Source organism: Anser cygnoides, chromosome 1, assembly GCF_040182565.1.
Source record: "Anser cygnoides isolate HZ-2024a breed goose chromosome 1, Taihu_goose_T2T_genome, whole genome shotgun sequence".
NCBI classification, from domain to species: Eukaryota; Metazoa; Chordata; class Aves; order Anseriformes; family Anatidae; genus Anser; species Anser cygnoides.
Genome location: NC_089873.1, coordinates 76,914,393 through 76,925,159, shown reverse-complemented (window position 1 = coordinate 76,925,159; position 10,767 = coordinate 76,914,393).

Below are 10,767 nucleotides of genomic sequence, written 5' to 3'. Positions count from 1 at the left end.
GAAAAGGGAACCGAGACGCAGAGCCTCGCACCGAGCCGACATGCCGCACTGGCAGCGCGACTGGGCGCCACGGTGGCATATGCTCCCGGCCAGCCGCAGGGGCCCGGAGTGATGCAGCCAGCACCACTCTTCCTCCTCCTCCTCCTCTTGCTGGCCCTGCATGATGGGGAAGCGCCGGCTCTCAGCCACCTCCTGCCGCGCCTTCACGTGGTCCCCATCTGTGCAGGGCCAGCCCTGCGTGGGCACTTCTTGGAGCTCTGCCTAAAAACCAGCCCTGAGCAAGAGTGCTGGAAACTGCAATCAACTCACAGAAGTTCTTTTTTTTTTTCCTTTTTTTTTTTAAATTATTTTTATTTTTTTACACTACCAGCCAGTGCAATATTTCCTCTGGGGCCTTTTGAAACAGAAAGCACGCTGCTAGCGTGTGAGAGGACCCGCGGTTTGCGTCCTCTATATTTAGAAAGCCAGGATGTCATACCTCCCCTTGAAATTTTCATAGTCCCCTGCACCCCACCCACCCACACACGTACTCGTGCTTGCGTCTGGAAAATGTTTTTTGATATTAGCACAGGGTGTTGGCTTAGGGGGATTCAAGGGAGGTGCAGAGCAACAACAGCGGTGCAGCCCTGAGCGCGGAGCTCAAAGCCTCCTTAAGGTTTGCCGGGCACAGAGAGCTGGGAGTGGCAGCACAGCCGATTTCAAAGGTCTCAGCCTGTGGCAGGGCTCCTGAGGCAGCCCCAAGTTTTTGGGACCTATGAAAGCCCTCTAAGGTGTCACGTCAGGTAGCACCATGCATCCAGCTGACAGCTTCTCCAGCCTCTTCTCTGAGCCTGGTTTGGCACAGCTGCAACACGTACATGGGCTGGCTGCTGCGGCACCTGGATGGAGCAAGGTCTCCCAGAAGATGAATTTTGGTGCTGGTTTATCCATTCAACTACCCAAATAATGTGTGGGGTTTTTTTTTTCTGTTTTCGTTTTTTTTTTTTTTCTTTTTGCTCCCCTGCTGCCTCCTGCAATCACTAATCTGTAGTGTTTATCCTCTGCTAGACTGGCTCTGTAGTCAAGCATTATAAACTATGATTGCAACTACAAAGGCTAGGGCACATTTTTCTTCTGTGTTTGCTGCTCAATTTCCATGCCTTTGTCTAAGGAAACATATAAAAGACTCATCTAAACTTCATGCTTCTTGGGATGGGGGAAGAAGGGGGTATTTTTTTTTTCTTTTTTTTTTTTTTTTAATAGTTATAGGCAATGCACATTTCATTTGTTGTTATAATGCTCTCACACTCCTCAAAGCTGGCTGCACATTAGTAGCTCCTGAGGCATGCTCACAGCAGCTGACTGTAGGCAGAGCAGGAGAGCAGGGAGCTGAGACCCATCCAAGCTCCCAAACTGCTCTCCATTCTGCAAAACAGCCCCCAGCAGGAGGGGTGGTTGCTTGCTGGGGCTCAGGTGTTCCTATTGCCAGCTAAGGGGTTGCACCTTGCATGCTTTGCAAATGGGAACCAAGGCTGAGCAAGGAGCAAGGAGAGCAATCTGCAACAAGTGATTTGAGCACAGACTCATTCTGCAGTCAGATGCACAGCAAATGGCAAGCTGGTTGGCTTTGAGTGACTGGAGGTGCAGAGAGTGACACCGGTTGAGGCACCCCTCAGCATGAAGAACACCAGTTGTCCTGGAATTCATATATTTCATAAGGTCATAGAATAGTTTGGGTTGGAAGGGACCTTAAAAACCATCTGGTTCCAACCCCCCTGCCATGGGCAGGGACACCTCCCACCAGACCAGGTTGTCCAGAGTCCCATCCAGCCTGGCCTTGAACACCTCCAGGGATGGGGCATCCACAGCTTCTCTGGGCAGCCTGTGCCAGTGCCTCATCACCCTCTGAGTGAAAAATTTCTTCCTTATATCTAATCTAAATCTCCCCTCTTTTAGTTTAAAACCATTCCCCCCTTGTCCTACCACTACACTTGCTTGTAAAAAGCCCCTCTCCAGCTTTCTCATAGGCCCCCCTCTAGGTACTGGAAGGCCACTATAAGGTCTCCCTGGAGCCTTTTCTTCTCCAGGCTGGACAACCCCAACTCCCTCAGCCTTCCTTCATAGGAGAGGTGCTCCAGCCCTCTGATCATCTTTGTGGCCCCCTTCTGGACTCGTTCTAACAGGTCCATGTCCTTCTTGTGCTGGGGACCCCAGAGCTGAACACAGTGCTCCAGGTGGGGTCTCGTGAGAGCAGAGCAGAGGGGGACAACCACCCTGCTGGCCACACTGCTCTTGATGCAGCCCAGGATACGGTTGGTTTCTGGGCTGCAAGCACACATTGCTGGTTCACATGGAGCTTTTCATCCATCAGAACTTCTTTAAGGCTGCTGTCTATCCATTTGTTGCCCAGACTGCCTTCATGTTCAGGATTGCCCCAGCCCATATACTGCACTTGGCCTTGTTGAACTTTGAGCAAGGCAGGTTTTTAACACCATTTCACTCTCTGTGGCCAGGTATGAGAACTCTATTTTTAAATTGCCCACAGATGACTGAACAGGGACTTCTTAATTTAGTCTGGCAGTTCTCTCTCACCAAAACTACAATGAGATGAAGCCTTTACTTGATCTATCCTCCTTCAGGCTGCCTGGGAGCATCACTCCTGGAGCCAGAGTTGCATGTATGCAGAGGGGCACAGTTTCCACGTTGGAACATTGGTTGACTTTACTGGGACATTGTGTTAAGCCAGCTAGGTGACAGCGCTACAGGGACAGGACCCAGGTGGCTGAGCAGCGAGTGGCTCAGGTCAATCATGTGCTGCGTCCCTGGAGCTGCCCCTATTCACGCTATGTTGGTCACAGGGATTTGCTGGGATCGTTTGGGGAACAACTGTGATGAAAATAATTCAGAGCAGACATCTACACATTCCCTTCCACCTCATGAAGCCAGAGTGAGGAGGAGCACACACGCGAGGGGAACCATGGGGAACTAAACGGAAAAGCGAAAGCTTCCCGTCTGGTTTCACTGACTGATCCTGCCAGCATGCTGAGGAACAATGAAACAGCACAGAAAACAAAATACCGGGCACTGAAAACTCTTTTGATTTTCATGATCCAAGGTGTTATTAGTAAAAGAGGTCAGGAATGTAGAAAGGAACGTATTTGTTCTGGATCCTCCCTGTTGGTAGGAGCCACACAAGCACCCCGGCATTGCATCATGCAAGGACCCAGCCAGCCAGGCTTCTTGCTGATATTCTTTGCTGTTGCCACAGGAATTGAATTTTGTAACCTAGCTGGGCCTGGGGAAGGGCAGCTTATGTCCTGTACTCATATATCTGTGTGTACTCTGCTAAAGCTGCTGTTTTCAGAGTCAGTGTTTTCCTTGTGTACCAAAGAAGATGCAACGATCCCAGCTAGCAAAATTATCTGCTTCTGAATCAGCAGGATTTGCACCTCCAATTTGTTTCTAATAAAACTTTTCTTATTGCTCCACTCAGCTTTCAGTGTTTCCCTTGCTTCTCTGTTTCCCAGAGTGGTTGTGTGGTTTCATTGCACATCCTCCACTGGCCCTTTCACCTCAGGCAACCAGCAGCTCTGGAAAAGGCACCCAGTCTGCACGTGAGCAGCCCCTGCTCTTTGCTCCACAATGTGCAAATTGGTCTCCGAGACTTCTCCTGATTTGTTCTGAAAGTGTGCTCAAGTCACTGATCACTCTATTGTTTGTGGCAAATTGTCAGAAATTGCAGAGATCCAATGCTTGAAAATTACATGGGCCTTCTGGGCTAATAGTCCAATAATAATTTAACAAGTGAAGGAGTACGTGCTACTGGCTTGTGGGAACTGGCAGGCTCTGGCCCTGCGGCTGCTGATCAGGCCCGACTTCCACTCAAATCCCTGGAAGTTTCACCTGAATAAGGGAAGATCCTTTACAATAAGGAAGCAGTCAGGAGGGGTCCCATGGGGCTGGCCCGTGTTGGCATGCTTCAGAAGATTCTGGTTGGCTTTGTGACAAACTATGGCAGGCCACTGGGGGAGACACACACCAGGGAGCAGGAGAGTGGAGGGAAAAGCAAAAATACACATCATTCAGCTCAGGAAAGTGTTGCTGTGTTGGAGATGATGATGCACAATTTCTTAACTAATTACTAACTTACTTTCCTTTTATGACAAGGTTACCCACCTAGTTGACCAAGGGAAGCCAACTGTTGTAATCTTTTTGGACTTCTCCAAAGTTTTTGACATTGTTTCTCACAGTATCCTTGTGGACAAAATGTTCAGCATACAGCTAAACAGATACATAATGAGCAACAGCCAGACAGGTCAGGCTCAAAGGGTTAAATAGGGTTATATCAGACTGGTGGCCAGTCACTAGTGGGGCTCTCCAATGCTCAATTTTAGGGCCAGTTCAGGACTCAAATGCACACAAAGTAAGTTTGCAGGTGATACTAAATTAGGAGGAGCTTTTGAATCCCTCAAGGAGAGAGAGGCCTTGCATAGACATCTTGACAAATTAGAGGGCTGGGCAATCACCAACTGCATGAAGTTCAGCAAGAGCAAGTGACAGGTTCTGCACCTGGGAAGGGACAGACATGGATATATGTACAGGCTATGGGACAAGAGGCTGGAGATCAGCCCTGCAGAAAGGGGTCTGGGGGTTCTGGTCAACAGCAATTTGAGTCAACAGTGTGCCCTGGCAGCCAGGAGGGCCAGCTGTGTCTGGGGTGCTAGTTGGTCGCGGGAAGTGGTTGTCCTGCTCTGTTCTGCACTGGTGAGGCCTTGAGTACTGTGTGCAGTTTTGGACACCACAGTGTAAGAAGGACATAAACTGTTAGAGACTGTCCAAAGGAAGGCTATAAAGATGGTGAAGGGTCTAGAGGGGAAGACATTGAGGAGTGGCTGAAGGGCTGAAGTCACTTGTTTTGTTCAGCCCAGAGCAGAGCAGACTGAGAGGAGGCCTCATGGCGGCCTGCAGCTCCCTCACGAGGGGTGCGGAGGGGCAGGCGCTGAGCTCTGCTCTCTGGGGGCAGTGACAGGATCCAAGGGAACAGCATGGAGCTGGGACAGGGGAGGGTCAGGCTGGGTGTTAGGGAAAGGTTCTGCACCCAGTGGGTGGTTGGGCACTGGGACAGGCTCCACAGGGCAGTAGTCACAGCACTGAGCCTGCTGGGGTTCAAAAAGCATTTGGACCATGCTCTCAGACATGGGGTATGGTTTTGGGTGGTCCTGTGTGGAGCCAGAAGTTGGACTCCATGATCCTTGTGTGTCCCTTCCAACTTGGGATAGTGATTCTGTGATGTTATGATTCTAACAGAGTTGGTTGTGGGAAGATGGCTATAACGTGGACCAACATTTTCCCCTGTGCCCTGCTGTGTGGGTCCCCGAGGACAATGTGGTGCCCACAGTCACATGCTGAGGCTTGCTGTGGGTAGGCATAAGGAACACCCTGGCCTTTATATGGGGTTCTTCCTACCAAAAGAACCATGTTCACTGGGTTGGCTTGGACTTTGATAAGGGTTTTCCTTCCAGCTGTTGTTGTCGATGTCAGTGGCTTTGAAACAGCTCATGTAGGGAATTCATTCTCACATGTTTCTAGCTGTGGGCTAAGCAATATTTCCAGTGCTTAATAGAAAGCATTATTAAACCTGCTGCGTCACACTAGAGGCAAAGCTAACCATTAGAGAAAGTGGGTTGATTAAGGGACAAAAACGCAAGCAGTTGTTATCACAAACCTTTCCGTGTGATGGTCTGTGTGTTGGTCTCAACTGAAGCATGTTTATTTTGGATAAGCCTAAATAACACATCCTCAAGTACGGGTAACAATGTATATGAGCTGATTCAAGAGCACAGGCCTGACCTGAAGTGGAGTGGAAACAATGCATTGACTCCTCTGGGGCTTCCCCATAGGAATTGCTCTGTGTTTCGATATTGCAGTTCAACACATCAGTCTAGGCTGCATATAGAGCAGGTCTTGTGGTGCTTGCTTTGAGAAAAATGTACTGACATTGCCACTGACAAGACCACACTGAGACAAGTGAAAACACAGGGGCTGCAGCAAATAGGCATAGCACCAAATGAAAATCAGCTGGCTCAAGAATAACTGAACAGTCAAGGGAAAATGCACCCATTTCAAATTAGCTCCCTTTGCTTGAATGAATTTCACAGTGCATGGCAAGATTTGAAGAGGAAGAGAAGAAGAATGTTAGGAACCCAACGACTCACTTTTTCACAAGCCTCAAAAACATTGCAGGCAACGTGAGAAGAAGAAAGATGTGGCTTTCGTCCTGCCTGGACTCATGTGAAACAAGCTGGGGCAGAGGAGTTTAAACCTGGTTTCCTCCTGCCTTTCCACCCTCTTTTGGCTCCATTGCTCTTTGCTAGCATTATCTGAGCTGCTTAGTCCTCAGCAAACACCCAAGTAGCCACAATATGGGCAGGATTATTGCCATAACCAAAACAGCTGATGAATGAAATAAGGCGCTTGTTTCCTGGAGCAAAGGGAGGGGAAGGAGGAGGATTTAAACATTTCTCTGTGGTGTTGGAAACCCACCTTGACTAGAAGCAGTCCCTCATCTCACTCAAACCACCAGCGCCCCTTTGACGTCAATTGGCAGCTGGCTGGCCTGTCCCATCCCAGGTCTGGCTGCAGCAGCGGGAGCAAACAGCTCAAACCAGGAGGGAGAGAGAGAGTGGGAGGCATGATGAAGCTCTGCAGCCCTCCCCTCTGGTTTGCTTCTGTCAGCCATCATCCACAGCATCGTTTTCAGATGTGGAAGGGTGTGGGCCTGTTGCCTTGAGCATCTCCCAGGCTCGTGGTGGCAGTGGGGCTGGTGGGTGATGGAGACCTTGGTGAGGATGGAGGCAGATCTCTGTGCTGAGATGTTGTTCGGGGCTCATGGTCACCCCTGAACACCCTGGAGTGCATGGCTTCCTGTGCTTCAGGGGGCTCCATAGATGCACGCAGCAAGCGCCGCATCCATTTCAGCTTGACCAAGCCAAGGCCATTGAAAGGGCAGCTAAACAGGGAATGGGTGGCTGTCTTTGCTTCTCCCTTCCTCACCTCCTTCCCCCTTCATTTTTTATAAATCAGCTCTGTGCTGGCTCTTACTTACTGACAACCCTAGCAGGGAAACTCTACCCATAAGTGCGTGGTAGGCTGAAAAAAAAACATCCTCTGCAGAGCTGAGAGCTGGGACTTGGGCTTGGGCATGCTCTCCTAGGCAGAAGGAAAGCAGTGCTTGTGCAGGGCCAGCCAGCCATGGATTCTGTGGGTGGGAGGGAGGCAGCAGTTTGCAGCTGGCTGCCTGCCCTCACTGGACCAGGTTTCATGATCCCAACCTCAGACTGAACACATGCTATAGATGACAGGGGCAGCCGTTGCACAAGATTCTGTGTCCTGCCACAGCTTGCAGGAGGAGCCAGCCAGCTATAGTGAGCTGGGGCTTAGAGAAGGGGTCAGCTGCACCAGATAGCATCTCTGCATTCCTTGACTGCATTTTCCACCAACAGAAAAGCAACCAGCCCTTTTGCTTTTCCCACCTGAAAAGCTTTCGAAAGTCTTAAGTTTCAGAGAAGGTGGGTTCTGCAGCCCCTGAAAATCTTCTTTTCTTAAGCTGTCCTGAGAGGAACACCCCAAAATGAAGGCAGCCAGAGCTGCTGATCTATTTAGAAAATGAAAGCATTAAAGACCATTAATTTCTGACTTTACTTATTTAAGGTGAGGGCTAATGGAGAGCTTGCAGCTGCAGATACAACACAGACACCCAGTGAGCTGCCTGCTCCTGAATTCTCATAATCAATATTTATTTCAGGAAAAGGGGTTGTTGTACAGGTTGATGACTACAGTTAAAAACTATAATGGTCAAAATAGGTTGGAAGTGAACCTTTCCAAGGAGAGAACAAGTTCCCCAGCAGCATGCTTATTGTTCAGCAGCTGTGTTTCTATTTCTCTTTATGTGTCTATTTCAAGGGCCAATTTGCAGCATATATGAACCTTTTTCCTAACAGCTCTAATACAGTTCAAGCCAGGCAGAAGTCTCTTCTGAGACTTGCAGATTGAATCCCCTAATGTCATGGGACAGTGGGACACAAATCCCTAACCCACTTTAATCATTTTTGGTTGAAATGCCTGTAAAAAAGAAAAACAAGAACAACAACAAAACAGAGGGCTCAGCTGACACCACACAGTGACGGAGGAAGACCAGTTTTGAGGCGGGACAACTTTAGAGGCTGAACGAAGGCTGTGGGCTGGGTGGGTGGGCGCCAGCTCCACCGGACAGGGCATGGGTGCCACCGAGCCCAGGGGGATCACTCACACCAGCAGAGCTGCAGGCAGATGTTTCCATGAGCAAAACCTCTCGAGAGCAGCTGCTTGCCAAAATAGACGCCACGCAATAAACTGAAAAAGAAAGCTGCCCAGCTGGCTCGGTGGCGGGACAAACGTGCACTATCGGAGACAGCCAAAGGCTGTGGGAGGCGGTGGGCAAAACTGGCAGGTGTTTTGATCCGTGATGGATCATTTGCTAAATGGGAGGCAGAGCTTGCCACTGCCCCTCAATTTCCCAAGAGCAGCCAGCCCTGTGCAAGCCCCCGTCCCTGTCAGCAGCACCTCATCCTCCCAGGGATGTCCTCACTGGAGATGCCAGCTGGGCCATGCTGGCCAGAGGGAGTGACAAACCAAAACATAACGCCCACATTTCACCGGGTGCCAAAGTGCAGCTGGAAATAACGAATCAGCCCCTCCTGCCTTAAATCACAAGATCAGTGCCCAGGTCAGCAGGGTGGTTTTCTGTCTGCATTGGTGCTTGTGAGTGACCCCTTCCAAATCTCTGGAAGCTTTTGGCTCCTCCGCATGAGGATACAAGTGCTTGTCTCACGACCACCCTGTCCTTGTGCAATGCAGCATCCCAGGAAATGAGCCCTTGCCAAACAAAGATCCCACTGAGATATTGTGCAAGTGGCATTTGCAGCAGTGCAGGGCATCACATGGGCAAATCTGACTCCTCCAGAGTGAAGCGCAGAAGCATGACTCCAAACTCTATGTTGCAGGGCATGAAGTTCAGCCCTATTCTGAATTTCACTCCCTACCTCTACAAGCACCCAACCACACCCATCCTGCATATCGGAAACCTGTGTGCAACAAGCAACTCAAGCCCATCTGAAGGCAGCCACACTGCCTGACTGAAAGGAACGGGATGGCCCCGGTCTCCCTCCCTGCCTTCCATCTGGACATACTTGCTTGAAACTGGTGGGGTTTCCTCTGGGCTGAGTGGGCCATGCATAACATGATGTGATGGCACTCACAAGGTCAGGTTGATGGCTGGGCTTGAGGGTCTTGAAAGTCTTTTCCAACCTAGATGATTCTACGATTGTGTCTCAAAACAAACAAACAAAACAAACAAACAAACAAACAAACAAAACAAGTCAAAAAAAAGAAAAGAAAAAAAAATCCACAAGAAAAGGGAATAAAGTAGAAATGCTCTTCTTCCTCCTTTCATTCACAAACAAATTCTACCAGACTACATCTGAACAGAACCCTGCTGTTCCCCTTTCTGAGCCACACATCCCAATGTCAGCATCCATATCATGAGCAGAAAGGCCGGCACTTCGCCATGCCAGTGGGTGCTGATAGGAAGGAGGACCACCAGCCACCGCCTCTTGGCCCAAATTTGAAGCTGGGATCCTCTGGGATCAGGAGAGTCTCTGCTGATGGCTATTTTCTCCCATGATGATTATTTGCTCCCACCCACATAACAAATGAACCCGAGCACCAGGGGAGGCAAAAATCCCACAGAAAAACCAATTCCCAAGATGCTTAGTGAGAAAGGAAAGAAAAGAGAGGGTGGACTTTGCCCTTCACCCCTACTCCATGGGAAGTCACCAGAGGAGGGAGGGATCCCCTCAGCTGAGCTCCCAGACCTGACAGCTGCCTGTGCTGGGATCCAGAACATGAGCGGTTTTCACGGCTTGGGACAGGCGGCTCTCATTTGGGTCATTTAGGAACCAGCAGAGTGATGCCATGTGTACCAGTAGCAGGAAACAAACCCCTGGCTTCCCTCCCATGCTCTGCTACTGACTTTCTGTACAGCCCTGGCAGGCCTCAGCACCCCTGGGTCCTGCTTCCAGCCGTTTTGCTGCTGGAGCTGTGAGCCTTTTGGCCAGGGATTCAGGTTTCGTGCTTGCAAGCAAGAGCATGAATCATGTGGTGTAAATCCACTGAAATCAGAGCAGCAATTCTGATTTACACCAGTGTAAATTATTGCCTCTGCTTGAAAAAAATGTTTTTGTTACATTGGCTGATGTCCCAACAGCTCCGCAAAGAAGGGAGTGGGAGAAGTTCATCGTAGACGGAATTATTGATTTATTCACCGCTAGCTATCATGCTTTTTACTTGTGCAAGGCTTGTGGTCCACACACAGGATGAAAGAGGACATGAGTGCTCTGTGGCCCCTTTGGCACAATTGCTGGGACCACAGGGAGTACTGAGTATAGCACAAGCAGATGCCCACCTCCTGCTCCAGGACCTGGGTAGGCTGACACCAGCAAGGCACTGCAAGGCAATGCAGGGTTTTAGCTGGGGCAAAAAACATTTTGCAAAAAAAGCCATTTTGCATATGTTTTTGAAGAGTTTGTAGGTCATAGGGCAAAAAGAAGAGAAGATCCCTGATGTAGATGGTAGCTCAAGAGTTCTTAGTGCTTCATGAGGCATAAGCTGGCTGCTTCTGGCTAAGAAGCAGCTCTCATCAAAGAGCCAAGGGACCTCTGATAGCCGGCATGAGCCGGGGGGCAGGGGGAG